At 47.4% G+C, this 27,781-nt stretch overlaps 1 protein-coding gene across 1 annotated transcript in view; it reads left to right on the top strand.

Annotated features, from left to right (window-relative positions):
* Positions 1-27,781, top strand: part of PELP1 (proline, glutamate and leucine rich protein 1) — a 1,000,849-nt gene that overhangs the window by 317,983 nt on the left and 655,085 nt on the right. The gene's annotated exons all lie outside the window — the stretch shown is intronic.

The following is a 27,781-nucleotide window of genomic DNA, read 5'->3' as shown; positions in this document are numbered from 1 at the left end:
ATCACATAGTCAGTCACTCTGACTGGCTTGAGGGGAGGAGCACCTTCCAACCCCTCCTTAATCAGGGCCAATGGACCTCTGACTGGATGGCCATAGAGAAGCTCAAAGGGAGAATAACCTACTCCCTCCTGAGGGACTTCTCTATAAGCAAAGAGAAGGCATGGCAGTAGAAGGTCCCACTTTTTCTTGAGGGGTTCTTCTAAAGCACCTATCATGCTCTTCATGGTTCTGTTAAACCTTTCAACCAACCCGTTTGTCTGAGGGTGGTAGGCGGTTGAGAACTTGTAGGTAACTCCACAGGTTTTCCACATGGCCTTCATGTAGTGGGACATAAAGTTTGACCCCCTGTCAGAGATTACCTCCTTAGGAAACCCAACCCTGGTAAAAATACCAAGGAGGGCCTTAGCCACAGCCGGAGCTGTAACAGTCCTCATAGGAATGGCCTCAGGGTATCTAGTAGCATGGTCTACTACAACAAGGATAAACCTGTTGCCTGAGGAGGTTGGAGGATCAAGGGGACCAACAATGTCAATCCCTACCCTCTCAAATGGGACTCCCACAACTGGGAGAGGCACTAAAGGTGCCACATTCTTGGAACCAACCTTACCAGAAGTCTGGCAGGTATGGCAGCTCTTACAATATCTATCTACTTCAGCCCCCATCTTTGGCCAATAAAAGTAGAGTGAGAGCCTTTCCTTGGTCTTCTTGAAACTCAAGTGGCCAGCCAAAGGTATCTCATGGGCTAGTTGTAAGAACTGTTGTCTGTTTTCTTGTGGGACTACAAGGCGTTTGTAGTCTCCAGGTTCAGACTCAGTGGGTTCACTGTAGAAGAGGCCATCTTCCCAGTGCAACCTATACTTCCCAGGCTCTTGCCCATCAGCTTGAGAAGCTGCCTGGTGGCGGAGACCTTCCAGAGTTGGACATTCTCTTTGCCCCTTACGAAAAGCTGCCCTGCTAGGCCCACCTTCTGCCAGTAAAGACTGCAGCTCAGGATGGTCCTCAGGGTCCAAATCTCCAATAAGGTTGGGGCCTCCTTCTAGCTCTTCCTCAGAGTCTAGCTCAACCACACAGGGTTGTACCTCCCTCTCAGCCTCAGCTGGAGGTGGAGTTACAGGTGTAACTTTGGACAACCTAGGGGAAGTCCTTGTTGGAAGCACTGGAGTGCTTGCTGCTGGCTTTTTCCTAGGAGTCTTGGGTTGCCCCTTTGCTCCTGATCTGGTAGTTACTGCAGTAAGTTGCTCCAGTGGTAGAGGAGTGATTTCTGTCATCATCTCCTGAGATAACCCTCTCAGGGTTTTCTCCCTTGCAGGTTTTGTGAGTTCCTGGAACCTTTTGCTAGGAGGTCTGGGGGTATGAGATACAACTCCAAGAGCTTTGAGGTCATTACCCAACAGAACCCTACCTGGCACTTCACATTGTACACTGACAGGTATTTTTACAGCCATATCATTACATTGGATGAGAACTGGTAACTGGGGACACATCTGCACAGGCCCACCAGCTAACTTGGTGAGGCATTTGGGTGCCTTAGCAACATCCTCTGCCTTGAAAAATGATTCATCCACCACAGTTATGCTGGCTCCAGTGTCCCTAATGGCAGGAGTCTCCTGACCATTCACCTGGACACTGTCCTTATAATACTCTTTAGTATTATCTGGGATAGAGTTATAGACATCTAAATTCTGTTGCTCCCACAACCCCAGAGAGACTAAAGAAACACTAGCTGAGACTCCAGTGGGTTCATCAGCTAGTAATAGAAAGTTTCCACTTGCCATATGTACTTCCTCTTCTGGAGCGAAGGCTAAGGAGGCAAGCTGGACCCCTGAAGGTTTACCCTTACATCTGGGATCTCCTTTCACATGGTCAGTAGCCTTACAAACAAAGCATGAGCCAAAGGCTCGCTGGAATGGAGGCTTGTTCTGACCTCCTTCTGGTCTGGGACCAGAAGGTACACTAGCCTGATTTGGTTTCCCTTGTGGCTTACCCTTATAGTTTTGTTTGGGGCCCTCTTTGGAATTTGTAGTATTAGAATTCTCTTTGGAGTCCTTCTTAGACTGTTTTTCCCCATCCTTCTTCTGAGTTACCCCAGAATCCTTGTGAGTGGCCCTGTTGGCAACCCACAAGTCAGCAGCCTTAGCTAGTTTCCGGGAATCTAATTCCCTGGAATCAGCCAAGTGTTGTCTGAGCTCAGGAGAGCAGGCATCATAAATAGTCTCCAACATAAACAAATTCTTCATACCTTCATAAGTGTTCACCTTGTAACCCTTAATCCATCCCTCTAAGTTTTTCAAACATTCATTCACCCAGGTAGCCCAAGGGGTACCATCATGCTTTTTGAGGCTCCTAAACCTCTTAAGATACTGGGAAGGGGTCTTCCCAAACCTAGCTATCAAAGCTAGTTTCACACATTCATAGTCCTTCCTATCCTCCTCCCCCATCTCCATTACCACATCAGTTGCAACAGGGGGAAGCCTAGAGAACAACCAGGTGAGTAAGTCATTTCCTGTGATGTTCTGGAGCCCATGATTATATTCAAACAGAGACAACCAATCCAACACATCCAACTTAGGCTCATACATACCAACCAATTCTTTAGGCATCCGGGGTCTTTTAGGACTGGAACTTCTAGAGGAGCCAGAGAGAGAAACATTCTCAACAGATAATTTCTTCATTTCTAAGTCATACTTGAGCTCCATTTCCCTTAGCCTTAGTTCTTTGTCAGTTTGAGCATTAAGTTTCTTATACTCCAATTCTAGCTTCATTTTCTCCAGTTCAAAGTACTGAGGACTAAATGTGGGACCTGGTAAAGGTCCAGTAGGCACAGCAGGTAGAGCAGGCAGAGGCCTAGGGGGGACAGTTACAACAGCCTCACCCTCCTCTTCTGACTCTTCCTCAGAAACATCAACATTTTGCTCCATGTTAACTTCAACACTGTCATCTACAGTTGCTGGAGTGGTAGGTTCCTCTGAACCATCACCCAGACTTTGGTTAGCTAACAATCTTTCAATCAGCTCCATTTTCTTGCCCTTAGTCAGGAGATCCTTATGTTTACAGAGCACTCTTAAACAATCAGCAGTTTTGGCTGCAAGGGACTCTTGACTATAGCTTTCTATAACTGACATGTTAGAGGTTTTACTTTTTCAGTGCTAAGCTTTGTGGTTAGTTGCACTAAGGTATCTAAAGCACAATAAAATGTATACTCAATACAAATCCCACCGCTGTACACCAGTGTTAGGCAGAAACCTGTGCAGTTCCCTTGGGGAACACTGCAAAAGATTTAAGACTACAGGTAGAGCAGTAAACCCCTTTGGTAGCAGTCTGTACCACCCAGATTTACCTGGTAGCTGTGGCTGAGCAGTCAGACTTCTCTCAAGAAGAGTTAGGCAGTATGCAAAGTATACACAATATGTACCAAAACACAATAGCACAAGCAAACACTGACCAGAGCTTGGTTTCAAAAGAATATAGTTATTTATTTAAAAACACACATAAGTAAAAAAAAAACACTCTAGCAACGAATATGGTAAAAACACTTCAACACAGTTATAATGAAAGTAAATTCAATCCTTTCTCCTATCTAGACAACTCTAGGTTAACACCACTTAATTAAAACAGAGGTGAGTGCTTAACGTTAGATGACACTCTAGTAGTTTCCAAGAAAGGGAGAGAAAAAGCAGAAATAGGTTAGACACACCACTCTAAGGTCCAGAACACTTGCAATAGGCTTAAAGAAGAATAAAGTCACAGGTGAGCAAAAGTCACTAGGCCGGGCCCACTCTTAGAGTAGCCGGAGCGAAAATGTGCCCAAGATCACACTGTTAGTTAGAGATTCAAAGTCTTGCAAAGAGTCAAAAAGAGTTTAGAGTGGCTCAGAAAGTTTAGCCAAAGTGTCCCAGGCACTCCCAGGTTCGAAAGCCGGGGACTAAATCTACCCCGTACAGTCGGTGGCAAGGGAAGCCAGGCGGAACACAGTACCTTAAGCGGAAAGGATCCTCCAGCGGGGGCAGTTGTTCCAGGCAGTGACAGCAAGGCTCGACGTCGGTCAGGGGAGAAGAATATCTCGCTGAAGAGCAGAAGAGAAAGGTCGTAGCACTGCCCGGGAAGAAACCAGCCGCGGAGTCCTCCGGTTAAAGGGTTGGTACCGACTTTCGCGGTATGGGGGTAAAGTGTGGTATTCCGGATGCCGGGGTGCTTGGCACAGGCAAGGCGGCCACGAGATACCTCAAAAGAACGGAAAGAAGGCGAAAACTGGTTGTCCCCACCAGTCAAGGGAAGGAGCCACTCCGTTAAGAGTTCTCCTCGGTCGTCGGGAAAAAGTGGTGAGACGGTTCAGCAGGGCTCCACCGGGTGGTGTCGTCGAAGCAGGTCGGCTCAGCTCTTCCCTCGTCGGATTCTTGGTCCTGTGGCGACTTCTGAAGTCCCAGTCCCCAAAGCCCTGCTTTTATGCAGCAAACCCCCATTCACCCAGCCTAGCTGTCACTCAAACATGCTAAGTGGTGAGCCGGGCGGCTCACCACTTGGGCCAATCAGGACGGAGTGCGACTTGGGTTACCAAGGTAACTCAGTCCAGGGTGCCTAAATCCCCCTCCACCCCTCCTAAGTACCCCAGACAGAGTGGCACCACTTTGGAGGGCTTCTGTGGAGAAGCCCGCCAAAAGTGGAACAAAGGGCTCCACTTTGGGTCAGAGTTACAGAGGCGAACACCAACGCCATTTTAGAATCAAGTTTTGGCAAAAAGTCCCAACCGGAGTTATAAAAATAAATATATAAACCGGCGGTATGTTTAAGGCTACCGTAAATAAATAATTAAATGTGTTAGCCTAAAACAATGGGAAATCCCATAGGAAAATATTCGCGGTCGAATATAAAAAGTAGTTTCCACTGCCACCAGCCAAAACTCGATCAGGGGGGACGGAGACGTGCCCCCTCGACTAACAGACCCTGGGGCAATCGAATTGCCCCAGCCAGTACGTCCACAATATGATGGTTTGTACTGGTTCTGTTCAGGATTCAAGACTAGCAAAGTCTTTGGTGACTTTACATGCCCTGGGAGACAGTAGTCAGTCCCAGGGTATGGAGTCTATGTTGGGGAGTCCCTAGGACACCCCTGGGTCACGGCACAGAGGGTGCTGTGTGACCCACATCACAAAAATACATGAGGCCCTATGGAGTAAAAGACCCCATAGCCCATTCAACACAAGGTTTAACCAAGAAAACACACTTCAACATGTCCAAGAGTGAGGGTAAAAGAGTCTCACTCTTGGCAGGAGAAAAAATTAAACCCCAGAAATCCAGCAAAGCTGCTGGGGGACTCACTAGGTAGGGAAATTCGGCCTAAACAGAGAATTCTCCCTAACAGTCATGCTGAAAGGTGTCCATCTTTTGGAGGGATGTTTTGAACAGTTTAGATATTGTGATAGGGGACTCCCTACCACGAACACCTTACCCAACGCTATTATTGTCGAGTAGAGAGAGAGGGGACATGGGCAGTGTAAGCATGGGATGGATTAATAGGGTATTGGTGGTAGCGGCTAAACAAATTTTAAAAGTTTGGAAGTCGAGGAAAAAGCCGGTTGTGGATGAAGGGCTGAGTGATGTCCGTACTTTGTCTGATTACGAGAGAATTATGTTAGCGAAAGAGTAGAGAGGAGCATTACCTTAGAACTTGAGGTTCCTTCAATGACTTATACAGTTGAGGTTTACTGATTGCATGCTTCATTTTTTTTTCTGGATAGATGGAGGTTATTATTTTCGTACTCCATGTTGTGTGTTTTATTTGTTGGTGTTGTTTTGTCTTGAGATGTTTGGTTTTCTACTATAAGATAGGGATTTGTGGTAGTGTGTTTGGGTTTTAAATTTTGGATGTAAGTTTAGTTACGTTCAGTCAATTGTTATTATAAGTATTCTACAAATTGAATGCATATCTCTGGTGTAATGGATATGTACATGTAACTTTTCTCTTGTATGTTCTCAAAATGATTAAAAAAAAAAACTCAGCATCAGGGCCTTTTGCCAACGTCTTTTTGCCATTCAGTCTCTTATTTCAGAGGGTGCGATGTGACACAACAAACCTTAAACTGCCACGTCCAAAATGGCCCACAGAGTAGGATGCCATGTGGAAACCAAGATGGCCCCTGGCAATCCTTGTCTACAATATCCGTGGTGGTCTAGTGGTGCTAGGTGCAGCCGTTGGTTATATAAGCCCTGCCCTGGGCCACACCCAGCGCTTGGCATTTTCTCTGGGAGTGGAGTTCAAGCAGCGTAATACTTGCTCCCACGAAACTACCCACGTGCCTTGCGGCTCTATTGCAACTTAATTGCTTATCCATCAGGACCTTAAAGCCACGGCCCTGAGGCCACTCCTATACTTATCGTGGGAGTTCCCGCAACCGCTGCGGAAGCTCACTGCAGTACGACATCTCTACAAGAGAGAAAACATTGGTAAGCACCTGTCAGTAGTCTGAGCCTTCCAGCACACCCCCATTCGCATCCCGGCTTACCTTTGCCCAGTGCGCAGCAGTGTTCTACTTCGCTCCAGCTGATTCCCATCGGGGTGCACCACCGGGAGATAACGAGCCACAGACTGCCTCTAAGGAGAAAAGAGAAACACGTTAGTTTCCACCGAACTGACTCCAAACAAACCAGGAAAGACTCCTTCATAACGCACTTCTGCTGCTTCTGATCAAGGCTGCGCTGCGAACACTATCAAAATACGTGCGCATACTCAATTTATATAACGCGCAAAGCAGCAGAACATTTAAACCACGCTCATAGATGACCTTTGGCATTGGGAGCGCCGCAGCTCGTCTGGACCTCCATTCCTAGTGAAGCAACTAGGAGTGAGATGCCCATCTGATGTACTTTTACGTCCCGTCCCCGTTCCTCCATACTGTAATGGTGTCACTTCCAAGGGACGGGAGACTATCTTTTTCATCAGAAAAAAACCTTCATCTTTAAATTTAGAGGCGCGCTGGGGTGCGGCCCTGTTGACATGCGCTGCCCTGACTCCGCCGTCCGGTGCGCACATCAGTCCCCTTTTCCACATCGACGGGAACGGGCCGAATTCACCAGCGCTCCTGGGTTTGGCTTTGGCCATGTAATTCCACGCACGGATACTTCTTCTTCTGTCTTTTTTCATTCAGGTACTGGGTCCTCAGGCATCACACTCCTCCCCGGCGCATGTTGATTTCAACAGGGTTCAGCAGGTACACATCCTACGACGGACTCTTTCCATCTTCAGACCCCCATGTCCTCTGCCTACGTTGCCTTGGCCCTGACCATGACTGGCAAGATTGTACCGGGTGCAACGCGCTTTCTTCGAGGTCTCTGAAGAATAGACTAGCCATGTTGAGGGAGCTCTTCCAGAGTTCACCTCCAGAGGACCTGAAGGACTTAATCTAGCATTAATCCAGGCCCAAGGTAGGGCCACTCTTTTTGAGCGCTCCCCGCAGGGGAGGCTCCTTTCCAAGGACTCTCCCGCATGGTAGGAATCTCTCTGGTTTTCATACCAGCACGAGTACCAAGGCTAATTTAGCTATCGGCCGGCAGGCATCGGGGTCAGTGGATTCTCCCAGTGATAGTGCTGAGGGACAGGAAGTTTCTTTTACCGGGTCTCCACCCGAGGGGGTCAGGCCCTAGTACCGGCAACATGTCTGTGGGGGCGCCTATACGCAATACTACCGGCAGATCTTCCGAGGGCGAAACGTCTACCAGACCTAGGCCTGAAGAACAGGGTAGGCCTCATGATCCACACTCAAGAGCCCTGGACGTGGCTGGGCCCAGTGAGCCAAGCACATGGAAGGCAGCTCGACAAGATGGCCGCCGTGCCAGTCATTGGGGACACCCGCCCGATACCGCACCAATGAAGGGAGCAGTTGGAGGAACGCGTGTTAAGGTGGGGCTGGTGTCAACCAGGTACGTGGCCTAAAGCCTATCCTTCATTTGCACAGGGCAGGTTCCTCCAGCCTGCAAGGTCGGGTATTTTTAAAGGTTCATGAAGTCTCCTCGGATGGGGGTCATCTTCAGGGACTTGCTCCCGCCAATGGCCCTGGTGCCGTAGGCCCCAGTACAGGCACCACTGGTCCCTGTGCAGCCTCCGCTGCCTGCTCCGGCCCCCAACAGATTGTGCAGGCAGTTGTTGTAAAGCCTTAATGCTAGACATTAAGAGTGCACTTCTGAATAACAGACCAGCTGTTGTCTAGATTGGTTCCAGGTAGGCTTTATTTCACATATGTACAATCTGTACAATACTCTAGTTACTCTTCTTGTATTTACAGCACGCGTAGACATAGACGGGAACATGGAAAGGTATAACATTACTTATAAAGGAGCTGACCCACCGGCCATCCATTCAGCCCAGCTCAGGCCCCCAACTGACACTCACAGATCCACCCAACATTCTCCTGAGCTACATTCATGCATCAACATTCTACAGCAAGCAGCCAGACCAGTGGCAAGACAAGACTACACTACAACAGCAGTTCTGTACCAGCCTCAGCGCTCCTCCGCTGGTGCCAGACCAACCGGTCCCCAAGGGGGACACATGAGGAAGAGGACCCCTACACACCATCTTCAGCCAAGGGCTTCCACGAACTTCTTGCAGGGCTGGCAGAGTACTTGAGCCTTCCTCAACCTGAGGTCGAGCAATCAGCAGAGCAGGTCCTCGCCAAAGTCCTCACGCTACGTCCCGCAGCTAGAACGGGGATCCCTATGCAAAAGGACGTGGTCACTTTGGCCAAAAAGGGCTGCCTCAAGCCCCACTGGGTCCGGCCGGTCAATCCACGCCTGGACGCCAAGTACAGGCAGATGGTGAGATATATATACTCTTGCTATCGGCTCAGCTGCACTCCTCCGTGATTGCTGCGGCATCACTCTGCTCCAAGCTTCAGTTGTCCTCAGCCTCCACGTCTGCGGCACTGCTAAGCAAGGAGGAGATCTTGGAGGCGTATAGGAAGAAGCTGTATTCCAATGCATCCTTGCATCTTCGTCAAGCCAACGCGGATGCCATGCTGGCAGCTGTTAACCAGAGGCTTTGGCAGGAAATTGCTGATTTCCTCCCAGAACTTCCAGCGCAGAGCCAATCACGATTCAAGGCGGGACTGGCGGAGGCCAAGATGGTGGTGCAAGACTTTATGAAGTCCACTGTGGCCCACATTGAGACCTCTGGCTGTGCCATCTGCATTGCCACGGACATGAGAAGAACAGCCTGGCTCCATGCTACTAAATTCAACCCAGATGTCCAGGAATGCATCTTAGATCTGCTGTTAGAGGGGGTAACCTCTTTAACTCCACCACAGGATAGGAGCTGGATAAAATGAACAGCTCACAAACGGCAAAGTCTTTATCCATCCTTACAAAGACCACGCCCAAAACGTACACTGAGTCACAGCAGCGCTCGGACAAGGGGCGTATATACAGAGGGTTCTGTGGCTTCCAAGAGCGACTGGCAACCGGACCGCTCGCTGACCCAACATCGGCGCAAGCAGCAAAAGGGGGACTGGGAAGAGTAAGGGCTTTGTCCAGTCCCCCTCCTCCGCAACAGCCTCCGAGGGAGAGCAGCCATTACACCCGCCTCGGGTCCACTTGTCTCTAGTGGCAGGCAGGCTTGCTCTCACACACACTTCTGGCGCCAGAATTTTGCGGACCCTTGGATCTTCTCCTTAGTGTCCATGGGGTACCGCCTACCCATCCCAGCCTCTCCTCCCTCTTCCCCTCCACTCCCACAGATTGGGACAGCAACTCTTTTGGCTGAGATCTTCCACTGCCTGGCTCTCGTCGAGCAACCAGAAGTCCCTTGAGCTTCTACTCCAGGATTTCCGCCATTCAGAAAAAGAACCAGCTGTAACGCTCACCTGAATCCCTCGGAGGCGCAGGTCTGGTCTGGGGGTTCTCGGAGTCTTCTAGGGTCACGCGCAGGCCTCGAATGCCACCCTGGAAAGGCCCTCTCCTCACTGAGATCTTGATCTGAAGGGTGAGGTGTCTGCAATTAGGAGAGCAAGGGGTTAATAGGATATATAAGCCTGACTGGGCAAGCTGACTCCCCTTCCTGGTACTCCCCAAGTAGTTCGTAGGCTAAACGTGCTCACCTTATATAGGTGAAAGCGGAGCTCTCCATCCTGCGTCTGTGCAGGGGCGCCGAAGCCAGTTACTTCACTGGTTAATTGTCCAGCCTCTTGGTTGCAGAGGATGAAGATTTGAAGCTAGGCCGTCGTTAGCAGCACGAACGGCGGTTGCTTGAATATGGAGGTCCGGAGAGCGATGGAATGGCGAAGGTATTGCAGGCAAGTAAGTAGAAAATGTCAATTCGAAGTTTAAAGCACTTCTTAATGTCTCTTTTCCTTTTTCAGGTTGCAGAAGCAGCTGGGTGGAAAAATAGATGTCGAGGAATGCGCCGAGGATTGAGATAGATGAGAGCTGCCCAAAACACGTGCGTATGGATGGAGTTTGTATTTCTTAATGATGTCCTTTTTGTTTTGCAGATGCGAGTAGCAGCGTCGGCGGAGGCGAGAAGAATGCAGCGCAGGTAGGGAAAGTTTCAAGATGGTTACTAACCAATGTCCTTGCTTCCACAGGGTGCCGAAAAAATGGAAAGCTGCAGCCCGTGGCTTGAGATGCACCGATGGATTGGGTAAGAGCTGCGCTGGTTTTTATCTCGTGCAAACCTGGTGTTCTTTTCCCTTCTCAGATGCTGCAGAAGACGAAGATGGTATTTCAGAAGTTAAGATTACGGATTTCTCTTCCCTAGATGCAGAAGTTGAAGAATCTCTGGAGCTGACACGGTGAGCGTCTTGCTGCTATTGCAGAATAACGCGAAGCACGTTGCTCTGATCGGGCGTGGTTTAAATAGTCCTACTGGAGTGCTTAGGTGTCTCCTTCCACAGCAGCCTCGCCCAGGTAAGAAGTCCCAGCTTCCAGAATAGTTCCAGTATCCAGTCCCAGGTAGTGGTGCTGGCCACACCCAGAAGGTAAAGTAGTTCCAGCCATGGATGGATGAGGATTTCATCCTGCAGGTGAGTGAGCAGCATGGTCTGCAGCCGGTAGGTCCACCCAAGCACCATTCCTTACATCATGAGCCCGGCACGTCCTGTGCCGGGACTGGGTCCCCCTTATGAGCCTGGCGCCACTGGCACCAGGACAAGTTCCATAAGGCCCCTATGGGAGCCGATGGGTGCCTGAAAATGAAGTTGTGACCCAGCTTCCGAGGCAGTTGGGCTAAATCTGACTCCTTGGAGGCTGCGGTCATGACACCAGCTGGGCCTGAGGGTTGTGCTGGACCTTTCTACCCTCAACCTCTCCCTGCCTCTGCAAAAATTAAAGATGTTTACGCCAGTCCTTGGAGCGAACACATTGTGCAAGGCAGACTGGCTGTGCTCTCTGGATCTGAGGGATGCATAGAAACCACCACAGGGGCCTGAACTGCAAATACCTATCCAGACCTCTAAATCATTCCCAACTCACCTGCTCGCTGGGCAGTTAACTTGTTCAGCCGAACAGTGGGAAGGGAGTGGGTTGGCGCAGCACACCACCAGAAGTCACACAGAGGGGAATCCGGCCAGGCACGCCTGCAGAGCACCAGAAGTAAGCGTTACATCGGGTGATCTGCTGTTCACCCCGGGTTCCCCTTTCCCGGGCTCAGACCAAATCTATCTACTTTAGCACAACTTTCTTTACTTCATCCCAGAAAATGTATGACTTTCGACTGTGTGAGGGATTTTTGCTCAACCTCTTGCAGGACCACTTTGATTCACAATTCTTCCCTTTTAATTATTACTTCTGCCACTTCGCAGATGGATACCTTGCAGAGAATTTCGTTTGAGAACCCAATGTGCTCCCAGACCACTCTGTCAAAGGTATTGCATCTTGTTTTTAAAGTTCAATCACTCATCAGATGTACAACTTTACTTATGACTTGTATCGCATGCGTTTTAACAATGTTCATTTCAGCGCTCGCCATACAATGTTGCTGCTTGCAACCTTGGCCTCAAAACACACCTGTCTTGTAGCGATCTCCCCAACTCACCAGCTATGTTGATTTCGCCAGCGCTGCTTTTTTCTTGGAGCCAAGGATGGTACCACGGCGCTGCTGACTGCCTTGATTGACGCAGGAGGGCCCCAGGTATCTCCGACATGCAATGCAGGATTCTTCAGGCTGGTTTCCTGGTCTTGTGCTTTCTAATCTCGAGGACTGTCATGGTTCCTTGTTGGAAAGATCATGGGAATGTCCCTCCTTGAGACCCCCCCCTCCTGTTTTGCCATTTTCTCTCTGTGAGCTGCCATCTCGAAACTGCTGTTTCCTTGTGTGCTTTGCCTTGCTCGGTGTGCTCTCGTGCTCTGCCTTTCATCTGTGTGGGAAAGCTTAATGAAAGTTAGATGTGTGTGTGATGGGTCAGTAATTTCCTGACCTTGCCCGACCATGGTATTGGGACACGTTGGGTATACTGCTCAGGTGTTTTTCTCCCAAGTGTTTGTGTAGTAAAAAGAGGTTGAGGAGTAGAGTTCGTAAGTATCCTACAGGGTAGGATGGGGTAAAGGTGATACAGGGAAAGGAAGGGAATAACGTCTCAACATCCGGTGTCCCACTCCCCGAAGACCCCTCATCCAGGTGATCCTCCCGCACTGGTCCACCCCCTAGAACTGGATCCAAAATCGATAGGCAGGGGTTAGTGGGCGGGACACCTGATTCCTCACAGGTCACTTAAAACTAGACTCGCTAGTCAAAACTCAAACACGCAAAAGGGCAGGTACCCTTTAGCTGCATCTGAGGCCCCTAATGATGAGTAAAAAGCTTTTTGCCGTAGGCAAAAAAAGTGGCAAACTATGCCGCTTATCAAATGCGCATTGCCAACGCAGCCTTAATGGCTATTTTTAGTAGAGCTCGGAGGATCTGTGTTCTGTCACATGCTTTGAGGTGCTTTGGGGTGGGAGGGCCCTCCTAATGGCCAGCAGGGGCCTCACATTTTGTTGCGCAACTGTGTGGCTTTTCAACAAGCGAGTATTGAAGTAAAGGTTTGATGTCTACTTACAGCCAAGAGCCCTTAAGTTTACAATACTAAAGCCTTATCAGAAGGAAACACATGGCTAATGCAGTTCTTAAGAATATACTAGATGCAGCAGATACTGCTGGGAGACTCATTGCTGAGAGCACATTATTAAAGACATGAATGGCTCAAGAACTGAGGCTTTTGTGCACAGACTCGGGCTTCCCATTTAAATATGCCAATAGAAAATGAGGTTCTAATCGATTGTGTCCTCCCATGGATTCCTCATCTTAGATATATCCATATCCTGATTTGCCGTCTCAAAATTATTTCACAGCAGAGGACGTTGCTTGGCATTGAGTCAATGTCCCTCGACTGTTAGTACTCCTGTGTCGGATTGGACATTGATAATAGTATAAATAGCACAAACTGCGCCATTTGCCTCTCTTCCATTTTTATCTGCATGCACAATACGCTGTTGGAACGATCGACTCACCTCAGCGAATCTTTCGACTAATCTTAACTGTTGAGTCAAATATTCATGATATCTACGCCAAAGATAGGCTTGAAGAGATGTGCAGTGTAACAAATCTACAGTATTCGTCCCTTCTTCCCAGTGAGAAGCAACCCCGATTGAGGCTCGGGAGGTCAGCCAGCTTCGCAAGACCTTCGCTAGGGGTTTTGGCAAATGGGACCTCACAGGGAGGGACTCGCCCATAGGGGACAAGGGCTCCCATTCGCAAAGGGAACTCCCTATGCAGGACAGTTCATCTGCATACATGGGACTGCCTTGCATTACAAGCACTGTCCTCCTTCTGTTTGGCTGTTGGTAATGTGGAAACCAACATGTTATCTCAAAATAAAGGAGAAATCACTTTAAGAAGAAATGAGTATAAAAACAGGACGACGAGGCCCAAACGGAGGAAATGGAATAGTACTGAGGGTAAGCACCATGATGTCTGGAAGCCAAGGAGAGGCAGAGCGGAGTGCAGTGGCGGAGCACGCAGCACTTCAAGAATCAGGCAAGGCAATATGGAGATGCTGGAGGACCGGCATAGCAGTCGCCAGAAGAACCGTTGTCAGGACAGAGGCACTGTTGGAAGAGCTGGCGTGGGTTTTGCAGCCAAAGCCTGGATGATAGGAAGCGAGGAAAGCTTCCACCAGCCACTATTACGGATAACATGGCGAGTTACAGAGAAGCGAAGACTGGAGCAACCAAGGGGCAAACACAGAGGAAATTGACCTACCATACTATGACCTACCGTCACCTGGGTGTATGCAGGTACAGGGGTGGGCTGGAGAAGCAGGTGTCCGCTGGGAGAGCTAATAACTAAGCAAAGAGACTATGATTGTGATAGAGGTAGGAGCGGAATAACAAATGAGCAGAATCTGGTACCGAGGAATCGTTCAAAAGCATAAAGCAAGGAAAATGTTGTGAATTGTTACAATAGTTGAAATAACTATTGTGGGGAAAAGAGAAAACCTCAAGAAGTGATTTCAGGAGAGACATTTGGTAAAGAGTGGGTAGACCTTTTAAGAAAAGTTCTGAAACACGTTGGGAGTACACAATGAAGTACATCAAGAAAGAAGGAACTTGATAAAGCCATCTCAGAGATGGCAAACTTTCAAAACTAAGTCATAGGAATAATGCAAAGCGAAAACAAGGTGTTTAAGAGACTATACTCAAAAGAACACTATTAAGGGTCACTTGATCAGGGAAACGAGGCCTACCAACAGTTGGGAAGAGGTGCAGGAGCTTGTGAAAGAGGCAGTACTGAGAGGTATCAGAATTGAGAGGCGGAAAACTTGGTAAAGGTTTTTCACACAATGCCATTTTATTAACTCAAAAGGGTTTGACAAACAGTTCACTAACCCTAATGTAAAGAGGATTTCCCTGCCTATCAAAATAAATTTAAGGAAACACTCTATCCCTCACACTTATGCATACATCAAACTCATAAAAGGAGAATATGGCAATTCACATATTACAGAAATACGTTATGTTCAACATAAACCTAATAACTCTGTATTCTTGTAACCTTGGTTAGATCCCCTTCCCCAGATTCAAAGCATGATTTTAAATCACAGGTTCAAATAAAAAAGTTCCTTTTTGTAACCAAGTTCCGATCATAAAGTTCTTCTTGTTCCAAAAGTCTTTCACTTGGACTTTACCCAACAGTTCAATTAGACAACAAGTCTTAATTTCTCCACTTAGAGCAAAGAGTTCAACACAACTTCTTCTTAAGAAACAAAGCACTTGCACAATTCTGTTTCAATAACAATGTTTTGTCAGGATAATTCCACAACAATTCATGAAACACCTTGGTGGTCTTGCCACTTCTTCACAACCTTTAACCACATCACAGTACTTCGATGATTTCTTCCTGGTCCACTAACCTGCCAGGACTACCCCTTAAAGATCTGCATCCTGGTATATTCACCTGCTAGGACAAAAAGCTCCTTAAACTACTACAAGTACTTCTGTGGCTTTTGAAAAATCTTTCACGTTCCTCAACTTCAGAATGAACTACTTCTTCTGGGAAGACATGATACACATTGGTGCGGTTTGTTCCACTCTTGTGATGGCCACATGCAATGCAGGTTATGCTCCTCTCCTCCGAAATTCTTTCTATCAGGAGGGCTTCTCTTCTGCCACTCTTGGTTTTCCTCTTTTAAATCAAACAAATGCTGACATTGTCTCTTTATTACACTTGCTCTTCTTTGGCTTAGACAATGCTTGTTGAAATCTTTTTCAACTATTGCATCTTCCTCACTCTAGCCATACGTGTTCTAATTAGCTCACTTCAGTACTACTCTCTTGACTTTGGCAATGGTGGTTCTTGTTAACTTGTCAGTATAGCCCTCTTTGCTTTGGCGATGACGTTGGTCTTTATAGTAACAACTATAACCTTTCCTTTCTTGTCTTTTCTCAAAGTTCTTCTGCCAATTGAACTTCTTTATTAGTTCAGTATTCAAAATCCTTATTGGCCAGTGGACGATTACAGAGCGTACCTGGGTTACCCAATGATGGTGAATTCACTGTTTTCTGCATACATGTTGGCTCACTCTGCTGCCACTGTTCTGCTTCCCCTGCCACCTCCTAAACGGCAAACTGCTTCGGTTTACTTCCTGGGGCCCACGCCGGTCCGCAAAGGAGTTTTCTTTGTTCCGAAAACACACCTGTGCTCGCCAGCCACCGGAACACAGCATAAAAAAAGGAGAGGGCCTCTCTACAGGGGGAACGTTTTTTTTACAACAAAACTTCCCGCTACACAAACTCTGCATTTAAAACCATCACTGTTGGAGACCCTCTCAGGACCGTTATCCGCTCCAAAGATATCGGCGTCTCTGGCGGCTCCCTTCTGCTGTCACTGCGACTTGGATTCTATGCAACTACTCCACCTCCTACTTCTAATGGCTGCACCTGTGTGGACCTTATATATTCAAATGTCACGGTAAGGTGTGGGTTATTAGAATCACTAGACTGCATTTCAGTGCCTCTGAATTCCTCTTCTTCGTCCCAGTACTTGGGGCATTGTGGCACTTGAAGTCTCGAATGTTCTAATTTACCTTTTCCTTCATTAATTCATACTTCAACTTTATTGGATTTACTCTGATTATTGAATAGATATCCAGTTAAGGTTTTTAGAGGGGTTAATGGTTTATTCAAATTTAAGGGACAGTTATATTCATTAGAAATCCATGTGTTAAGATTTTGATTCCCACATGTATTGCTCCCTGTTGTTTACAAGAGTTTTCCCTACCATTAATGTGGGTAGTTTTGTGTGAAGGTATGCCTTACTCCAAAAACAAGCCATAGAAAATCTTCTGGCGCCACATAAATCTCCCCCTCTTGGGAAGATGAATAATGTGTCTGAGTCCTCCTGTCCCTTTGAGGGCCTTATCCTCCCAGGTGATCCATCCATCTAATACCACCCCCAGGGTTTGGATCAGGTAATGGCTGCCTTCCCCAGGCTACCTGGAAGAAGACTTTAGGCAGGGATTTTGTGAGGATTCCACATTATTCATCACAGTACGTTAAGAGATTTCTGGGATCCAAGAGACATTTATATATCACAGGCTTGTATAAAACCAGAAAACTTTGGAAAACACTGAAAGGCAAATGGTAGGCCACCAGTAGAGTTTCTTTTGGCCCAGTTTAGTTAGTATTTTTTTTTGGGGGGTTCAGGTAGCTTTAGGTTTGGACTGAGGACATTTTTGATTTTCAACTTCCTGACGAAAGACTCTAGCACCTTTGTTTAATTTAGTTAGGTAGGAAATTGCCCTATTGTGATAGGGCAAGATAGGCCTTTTCTGTTATTTAATATAAAATCACTTAAGTGTCTGTGTTGTCTGACTTACTTCGGACCCGTCGCAGCGTACTGTGATTCGAAGATGGTGTTCACTGATTCAAATAGGCTTTGTCTTTGGTGCTTCTGCGAAGAACATGAAGTCTAGTGTGGCTCCTGCCAACGGGTGACCATTAAGGCCTTGGAGGAGAGACAAGCTCCATCTTCCACACCTTCGAACAAGTCTTCCGAAGGTAGACGCTCCACCAGAGACAAGTCTCCAGAAAGGCCCAGGAAATGATCTCGCCTTGCCAAACAGTCAAGATCCAGGAGCGATTCCCGTCACACTGCGTCGAAGAAGTTGAAGAAACAATGCCATTGGTCCTCATCCTCTGACTCTTCACCTAACCCAATAAGACTGCTTCTGTGTCTGAATGGTAAAGGTTCAGAGAAAAGAGTCTTTTCAAAGGAGGCCCCTCCTGGTCACATCCATAAATATCTGTTGAACTCACTATGTATTCCAAAACCCGTAGGGAATCCGGCAAGACTTTGACTTGTGCGCCCAAGACTTTGACCTGCGTAGCCATGAGCTTGAGTCTGGGTACCTCAGATGTCGTCTCACGTAGCATCGACCACAGAGACTTCAATGAAGCAAAAAGCTTCTGTGACTTCCTCCTCAAAGTAGTAGAAGAGACAACTTGGAGTTTTAAACCCAAATAAAAATCTGATTCCTTCAGATCCTGTGGGGTCTATCTTCGAGGAAGATGGGGATAGATGACGTACCCTTCGGGTATGAACGTTTTGGGTTCCCAATATTCCAGGAGAGTTGGTCTTGGACCAGTACCGGCTTGAAGACCTAGCTGTAAAGACTGGAGGTTTTTTTTTTTTGAGTTTAGCAATAAAAAATAAACAGGGGGTTGGGGGGGGGAACCCCCTCCCATTAAAAAAAAAAAAAAAAAAAAAAGAAAAAAAAAATAAATAAACCCCATTAAAAAAAAACATTCGAGGTTTTTTTTTTTCCAACATTGTTTTCGACTTTTTTGTTTTCGACATTTTGACTACAAACCTCATTTTATCAGTGCATAATGTACCTTCCAGTACAGTGCACTCGTGTCTATTTTTCATTTTTAAGGCCCTAGACACAATCGAAGGATTTTTGGTGAATGTACAAGTGTGCCCAGGACAGAGGTGCTGGCAGCAGTTACTTTTACTGCATGTATGACTTTTCTATGGTCAGAACTGAGTTTACCGTGTTTGGCCCAGGGCAGTGGCCAGTGCCTAAAATGGCCATGTAACCACGTCCTTTGTTCTGTCCTTTTGGCCATTTTGTCCTTTTGCCTTCCCCAGATTGAGCAGACCCAGGAAATTCCTTATTTGATCATGCAGAACAATATGCAAACCGAAGCTTTCGCAGGCTTCTGCATGCCTTGAGTGTGTGCACCCAGGATGTGGGCTGGAGTGGTCTAGTTCCAATACACTTTCTTGGTGCCAAGAAGTCTGATGTGCTGGGAATGACTGGGACCACCGTGTTTCGTGATTGGTCCACGTCTGGGATGGCTGAATGTGAGCAGATTTCCCATTGGTATCCCTTCGTTTTTCGCTTGACGGAGATCCTGGATAAGAAAAGGCACACACCACCCTTTCCAGGTGGATCATCTGAGTTCACATCGAACTTAGTAAAGGAGCCAAGAATCCTGAACCGAAGAAACAGATCAGTGGAACCACTAGTGACCCGCTGCAAGATTTGGCACCCTCACCCCGCTGTTCTCCCATTGGAGAACCTGTTTCTCATCGATCTCTAGAAGGCCTGCAAGGGCGCTTCAACCATTTGGAGCAGTGGGTCTAACTACTCTCAGCCCCTCCTGCTTAACCTGCAAACGAGCCTGCTCGCGAGTGGTCCGGGACCTCCCAGTGAATTTACCAGCTCGTATGTGCCCTTTGCCGTGGAACCGCTGCCGTCTCGAGTTTCGACCTGAGACGTGGGAACCTGTAAACTCTGGGTAGAAGACACTCTCCTGCCGCATTTCGTACATCTAGCATTCCTAGCTCTGGAATTAGGAGAGACTGCCGGAACCTGAGCATACGCGCTACGCGTGTCGCCGAGCTTCGTGTGTGCCTTGCTGCGCTGCCCCCCTGTGCCCTAAGATGAGCTACAGTGGAACTGGCCTGATCCCTTCACCAGAAACGGAGAAATTTCCACTGTCTGTTACACTTCGGGCTTCCCTGCGAGCCTCCTTGCAGAATACGGCTTCTTTACAAGTTCCTCTGTGGACCAGATACAGGCTGCCATGGCGCCTGTACAAACTACAACGGACTCCTGGTCAGCTGACACGTCTTGTATGTGGAAGACGTACGGCAAGACACGCCCCTTTACGACTATAAAACCATCGTCTTTCAAGGGGCTCGTTGCTGCTAATTAGCGTTACAAGCTACATGCGGTTACGTCCGTTACTACTTCATGTCTTCCACACGATTCCTCATCTGAACTCATGGTTTTGACCCTTGCTTGACTATTGGATTGGCTTGTCTCCTCCTTTATTCCTGTCGTGCTCGTCTGTTTGTTGATTCAGAACGCTACTGGACCCGGCTCCCTTCTGTCTCTTGCGGTACTTCATTCCAGTTTGCCGCTTCTGCATACGGAACCAAAGCAGAGGACTTGCTGTCAACTATCCAGAACTTTTCTACACCTACTCTGGATGCATGTGCGCTCAGGTACATACCTAATTGGCAAATCCCATCTCTGCTTCTATTTTCTCTCCACGACTTGTTTGGATATTTGTCTCCTGTTGGATTTTGGGACATTGAGTGACTATCCTGTTAACTTGTCTTCCAAGTGCATATAAATGCTCTGCTGAGACTGCACCAACCCGGCACTAGTGCGACCCTCGTGCCGTCCGGGGCTACTTCCCTATACTAACATTCCTGTTTGTAATGTTCTCCTTTTGTTGTCTTCTGTTTCCTGGATTCCTTTCCTCAAAATATCTTATTTCAGGTTAGTTGTTGCCAATTCGATATATATAAGTTGGGACTGATCCTTTAAAAGGCTCTTTAGACCATTCCCATTAATTTGTGTTATTTCTTGTAGATCCACCCCGGGTAAGCTCCACTCCAATACTTATCTAGGTAGTTTCCCATTAAATTCAACTGTTCTGAATACTTACCTATACTTCAACACTGTCTAATATCTTTGTATTACTTTGCAGCATTGGTATTGGCGGTGTGTGTTCTCCCCGCTCTTTTATTCAATTGACACCTCGGTCTGTCCCTACTAAAACAGCAGAGAGGTGCATTGTAGAAAAGAGCCCCTCTTTGAGGAAGCCTGAGTCTTGTACTCGGGGGAGCTGGGATGGAAGGCTGAATATCGATTCTTGTACCACCATCATCTCCAAGGTCACTCCTCCGCATCTTCGGCCTATTTCGGAGTGTTGAGAAACACTGTCCCACCACAGACTGAGGCCCGGAAGGCAGACCCTGAAAGCTGGAGAGACGCGCAACTGCTGGACTCGAACCCGCAAGCGAACAGGACTTGACTGGCGAAGTTTGGTCCGGAGTGTGTCGAAGGGTCGGTGAGTTCTTGCATCACTTACAGGTGGCCCCTGGCGCATTCATAGACTTTTAAGCACGAGTGTCCCCTGAGGGCCAGCCACTTTGTTCAGGTAGCCCGTGCTACCATCCTATTCTCGATTCCTGGAAACCTCTCTGCCCCCTTATACAGACCCTCCTTGAATAGTGGGAACTTATTCATCATCACCTCACCTACATTTGTGAGCCACTACAGCCCCTTGAAGAAGACGTGTTTTGAACTTAACCACACGATCGAGTGCTCCGGCATGGAAAGTACTTTTGAGCGCAAGGGTCCACACTTCTTAGGGACTGGACTGCCTATTAGTTAGGGTTTGAATTGTTGGACTGCCTAAAGTATATATTCACTTTTATGACCCCTTTCTGTTGCAGGTTGTGGATCTCTACTTGTTGAATGTCACTTTAGGTCAATGGTTACTGTATATTTGTTTCATAGTTAGTGTTATGTTAGTTTTGTTAATATTGCTGTAATTTCACTTTGTGTTTGCCTTAAAAGGCCTTTAATGTATGTATTTTTAATATGTACACCTGACACATTTTTCGTTTTGTTTACTGTGTGCGCGCACTCATTGTGGACTTTCGGTCACTCCCATCCCTCCTGAGACCTAGTCTTGACTGCCGCCAATGTTACCTTGATTGGTCTGGCTTGTCCAGAAGGTCACCCTGTTCCAAGAAACTAGGCTGGCCCTCTGTACCTCCTCCCACCAGATCAGAGTTCAGAAATCCATCTTAACAGGTGATGACTTCATCCTTTAATAAAATAACTGTTAAGTGGGGATAGACAAAGAAGACTAAATTTGTACTAGAAATCTATTCGGGCACCTTAATATATACAGTTCTATGTGGTACCACAATTACTTTAAATTTCAGTTGTAATGCTCCAGCTGCTGACAGCTACTAAAATTCATTTTACTTACTAGGCAATGGATAAACCTCATAGTTGTCATCAGTGTAGAAATGCAGTTAATAGCTAGAACATTGGCAGAATCCCTTCCTTAAGAATACAAATGCAATACTGTGTGAGGATGACCCCCCCCCCCAACCTCTGCAACCTGCAAGAAAAAGTTAAGGTGTACTTTACTTTGTATATTGCACATCAGTCCAAATATATTCATTAATGGTCTGCTTTGTTTTCTCCAGATCCCACTACCCCAAAGAACCTGGATAGCCACAGGAGAACAGGTTCCAAGTCAAATGTTGGACCCCTGCATGAATCGTGAGGATGTAAGTTTCTCTTCGTCGCAGTACCTTGGGTGCCTTGGAAGACGAAGTGGCAGAGTTTCTCTGTTTCACTCGACTATGCCCCTCAAGGATGGCCCCCCCTTGCAAGGAGTCACTGGTATGTCTGTCGAGCCGGAGAAGGGAACCAAGCTGTGTCGGCAATGCAGCTCTATCGCAGTGATCTCAGTTGACGGGTTGCTACGCTGTCTGTGGATATCCCACGAAGATGAAACTTGCTGTGTACCTAGACACAGCTTCGATGAAGATGGTTTTAACCAGCTTATCAATGATGATGGAGGCTTCCCTGCCAGTCCCTACAGTCGGGCCTCGATGCTTGATGCGTTGCCCGGTGTATGGACACGAGTGTGCAGTCATAAGGAGATTTGTGTAAACACATGTCTGGGTTTGTCCTCAACGTCTAAACAACGCTCTTTGATGCGCCCTTCGATGGGTCCAACCTTTCTTTTTTTCTACCAAAGGCAGGCAGCTTGGGAAAGCTACACGCTTCAAAGACTGCTGCTAAATATTGTCTTTTGGCCATTTGTCAGCCGCAGCAACACCCGTCTACGCAGGTTTGGAGAGGTTGTTCTTTTCGTTATTATACTCTTTTAGTCAAATGAGAAGAGGTCTGGCTACATAAAGGACAAAGGTGGTTCTTACTTGCCTTTTAGAGGCTGTGGAGTAAAAATTCTTCTGGCAGCCACTTCCTCACTGCCCTCTGACAGAGCCCCAAAACCTCTCTGAGCACTTTGCTCACAGGATCCTGATGGGAGCCATGTTGACCGAGCATCTATAAGAGTTGCATTACTTTACTTCAGTGGCATGGGCACTATAGACAGTGGCCCAAGGGTACTGTCCCACTTTTGTATAAAGGCCCCCAGATTGACTCCTGAGTGAGCAGTCGTTTAGGGAACCGGATCTCCCGCCCCATCCCCCCTCGTACAGATGAATGTCCCTGTTGGAGAAAGGTGCTGTGGAAAGGGTACCTGTAGTGGAACAATACCAGGGTTGGTATATGTGGGAGCCATAAAATCGGCTGAGGACTGCAACCCATCTTGGACTTGAGACGCTTGAACAATTTCCTTGGGAAGGACAGATTCATGATGGTCTTTCTTTCACAGATGCTCCAGGCCCTTCAGCTCCAGGCTCTTCATCTCCAGGACTGGATGGTGTCACTCGATCTTCAGGATGCTGTCTTTCGTGTGCCACATCCCAAACACAGAAAGTACCAGAGGTTCGCCATTGGCAGTTCCCACTATCAGTTTTGAGTACTGTTTTCGGTATCACCTCTGTCCACAGGTCTTCACCAAGTTGATGGCAGTGGTGGCAGCGAATCGGAGGGGAGGGATTTGCATCTTTCCCTACCTAGACTATTGGCTGATCTAACCTCGTTTTCCCAAACAGTCTCTGGAACTTCTCAACAGAACCTTCCACTGCCTCCACAAACACTGCTTCTCCCCTCAACTTCAAGAAGTCCCAGTTGACACATTCTCAGCAGCTTCAATTCATTGGAGCAGACCTGGACGCTTCCTCATGAAGGCTTCGCCTCCTGAGTGGAGGGTTCAACATATCTTGCAGATGGCAACGAGATTTCGGAGCAACCAATATTTTCTGGCATTTCTATTTTCTTTTGAGGTTGCTTGTCCATCCAGTAGGCCCTCTGATCAATGGTCACCATCCTCAGGCAGAATGACAGACCTAATTCAAGTCCTGAGCAAGGTTGCATAGAATGTAATGATGGGGAACTTATACGAGCAATCTCACTATCAGCAGACTTTGGCCCTCCATCAGAGTTAAGACTACTTTGACGAATCCCTGGATATCATCACTTCTCCCTTACAGGGTAACCCATTTCCATGAGGCCAGGGAGGTGAGGCCGCTAAACGAAAGTCTCCCTGGGGTGGTACTCGGTGGGTGAATCTGTATGGGATTAGTGATGACCTGGGGAGACCATGGTATCCCCATAGCACATCTAACCCCAACACATTTTGCTACCCCCCCTCCCACCAACACTTTCTCTAGTGTTCCTATATGTTTTTGCCATACCAGCAATATAGGAAGTACTTGTACGAGGAAGAGTGTAGACTTGTCAACGGACACATATCCCTTAAGTACTGAGAAACCTATTGACTCCATGGAAGATCTCAAGAACAGTACTGGGACGAAGAACAAATGCGGACGCATAGGAGCACTTACGAGAATATGAATGAACTGTTTAGTTTCTCTCACAAATTGATTGGGCAGAGCCCATTCAAAACTGAAGAGGCCCTCCCTGGACGAACCGCAAGTGTGGGGAATGCTCATCTCGGCTGTGATCCAAAGCAGATACAGGAAAGCTTAGTTGGCAGGAGAGGCTCTTACCTGGTCTGATGTAGATCGACCATCCATTGAAGCTGAGCAGTGAAAATTGAGGCAAGCCAGGCTGAAGGACCGCATCTTGTAGGAAGACTTGTCCAGCTGACAATCTGAGAGTGCTGTGGAGATGCTGCAGCACGTTGGAAGAGCAGAGAAGCCTAGAGAAGCCTGAAACGGATGGGGATGAACCCCCGAAACCAACCGGGCCAAGATGATAGAGATCCTAAATGTACCGGGGCTACCGGGGTGGTTGGAATGGGGGCCAGAAGCCACTGGCAGACGCTGGAGCCACGATACTGCAACTTGTGGGAACCCCGTTGGGGAAAATGTAAGACCCATATCAAAAAGGACCTGCAGCACCAGGAGGGGGAGAATACCATGGGTCTGGGACCTGCATCCTTTCATGGAGATCACCCCCAGTCCTTTATATAGTCTCAGTACCTGGCAGGGTAGTGAACCAGGACTACTGCACCAGGTCAAGAAGAATGTATGGGTTTACGGCCTAGACTCATAAGATTTGGCGCTAATGTGATTTGAAGAGCAAAGCAAGCCAGGGGGGGAAGGGAGGCATTCCCCCTGGTAATGTTGTACTGTTAATTGGGAAAGTCTGAAATGGGCTCGGGTGGGGGGATGGGGTGGCGGGCCAGAGAGTGTCCTCTCCTACTTCAGTGTGCCGCTTTTATGGCTGCGGCAGAGGGCCGTGACCAGCGGGACGTCGCTAGGAGTGCTGCTGCAATGGCAGAGGCCGCACTGTCTCACTGCCCTGCGCAAGGTGAACAGGGCGATGTGGCCGGTCCAAGGACCTGGACTGCCCTTGCTCCCCCAGGTGGGAGTGCTTGTGGCAATACAGCACGATGGCAGCGGCTGCACCTTCTTGTTGCCACATTGCAGCGGCTTGGCTGCGCCTCCTCTCTCCCCAGGTGGCAGTCATGTCTAAACCAGTGTGGAGGCGCGCCCCCTCTGCTCTCTCCCAGTCGGGAATATTCATTTGGGGTTGGGGCAGGCTGTAGGCAGCCGTACCAAGCCGCTCCATTTCGGTCTCTCTCCTGTGGGTATTGGGGAATGTCATTGGTGGTCATTACCGGGCCACCATCCAGCTCCTTCCCGCCACACACAGGACCTCGTCAGAGAAGCCGATGGGTTCTTGCGCATTGGGGGAGACCCAACAGCTGTTATTGAGCTTGGCAGCTCATACAAAGCCCTCGACACCAGCAGGCGGTGGGCTGATGACACCTGTACAGTGTGCAATGCTGGTGAGACTGGTGGACCATCAGGTGGGCTTCAGGGAGGCCTGTACCCAGGGCTCAGGAGCACTCATTGGCGCTCTATCCCCTCCAGGATCGAGCGTGGCCGGGGAGACCAGCATCCTGGCCGGGGCTAGGCTCTGTCCCCTTGACTGTGTGTAAACTCCCCCACAGAGATGGAGCTTTGCCATGCTGTCGGCATGGCGGGGTCAGGTCCAGCCCCTTGCTGTTTGGTATAAGCAGTGCACACATCCCATGCTCATCACCAGTTGTTGTATGGTCTGGGAGTGCTGGGCCTCTCTGATTAAGGGGTCTGCATGGCAGGTCCTCTGCCCCCAGTGTAGAGCTGCGCTGAAACGGGCACAGAGGCTGGAGTCTGACTGTCTTCTGCATACATTTTCAATACAACTTTGTTCTGTAGTTCACAGGTGTCTACAATCAAGTTAAACGGAAATATACCAAAATGTTGCTTCCAGAACTCCGACAACCAAAAATTCTGACCTTTTTTTTACCCCCTTTACACCACATATATATATGGGAGGGGGTATGGGATATAATACACGTATGGGGAGCTGCTGGGGAGGGTCTCCCCCCGCTTATGTATTGGGTGTGTAAAGGGTGTTGAAAAAAGGTGGCATTTTTGGCTGTCTGACTTCGGTGGGTCGCAGAAATGTCATAGATTCAAGTTAAACACGCACAGCACCTATTGTTAATTTATCTGATAGAACCTATGTGCCCTCAGCAGTAAGTGCATGTTTCACATTATAATAGATATTAGATCTTACTTATTTCTGACTTTCATTTATTTTGCACTAAGGTTTCTTATTTCAAATTTCAGCCATACTTTAATAAATTGAAAAAAAGACTTAACACATTTTTTTTAGGATGACAAGAGAATCCCATCAGTGGATTGCCATAATTATGGATCACACAAATGGTCATGTTTGGACTATATTTTGCCACTCATTTATACTTTTTGAATGTTAAACACTGAATGCTAAAACTATTCTATTTTTGCCTTACCCTTATTCCCTTCTCCCCACCATCCCTATTGCCGCCTCTACAACTCTCCAGACATTATCAATGTTCATTTAATTGGTCTGAAGATTATCTTTACGCCTTTGCAAAGCCTGATGATTGAAACCCGTGGTCATGTAGTTGGTGGCAACCCTATTTATTTCTTTGAGCTACACAGTCTAATGACTTGCTGAATCATATAATTGCCCAGTTTGGTGAATAGTTTTTTGATAGCGCGCCTGCCTCTGGTATTGTACTTTGCTTCTCTGCGTTATAAAAACTGGAAAATCCTACATTCTGATCCAGAGTTAAATGTTTGATTTACCAGTTTTTGCTTATAAAACGAGTAACTCACAAACTCTTTGGTATGTGCAACCATGTAACAGTTGAGAAGGAATATAAAGGAACTATGCCCTGCATGAATTGTGTACATTGTAACATTAAAAGGGAATATTATCTAACACCCTCACACAGGGAAGAACATAGCACTGTACCATTCTTAGACTTGTAGTTGATGGTCTATCACATATTTTTTGGATTAAGGCGAGATTTGAATTTAAATTCCTGGAGTATAGGACTCTAGAGAGGTAGATCATTACATTTCTTGTGCTCTTTGAAACATCCCTAAGAAACTCCAAAATGGTGTTGGAAATAGACAAGTTATTATGTAGCATTTGGTTGAAATGTCAGTTGGATGGCATCACCAGAGTGCCGTCATAGACGCTCCCATGGTGGAAAAATGTCTTTGTTAATGCGCAAGTTGGTAGAAGGAAGAGGGTGTCCATGGTACTCTCAGCATTAGACATCAAGTAACCCCTTGCTTGGATAACTAAGGTAAGTTTGCCAGTAGCTATATAGTTATGTAACCTTTCGTAAACTCTTTTGGTCACCTGAGGTGACAACCAGTACCCTTAAACTATAGATGTAGGATCTCTTCTTCTGAAGATCCGTAAGTATTGATTATCAAATCTAAGATTGCTTGAATTTCCTATATCTCCATCAAGGAATTAAAATTTATATACTGGAGTTGTCTCCTTTTTCATATATTTGTGATGGTTCCATCTTTTGTAATGCGATACAGTTTGCAATTGTGAAT

The sequence above is a fragment of the Ambystoma mexicanum genome, chromosome 1p (genome assembly GCF_040938575.1).
Source record: "Ambystoma mexicanum isolate Mex_15411 chromosome 1p, UKY_AmexF1_1, whole genome shotgun sequence".
NCBI classification, from domain to species: domain Eukaryota; kingdom Metazoa; phylum Chordata; class Amphibia; order Caudata; family Ambystomatidae; genus Ambystoma; species Ambystoma mexicanum.
Note: the sequence above shows the minus strand (reverse complement) of the source record. Positions and strands in the feature narration are given on the sequence as shown.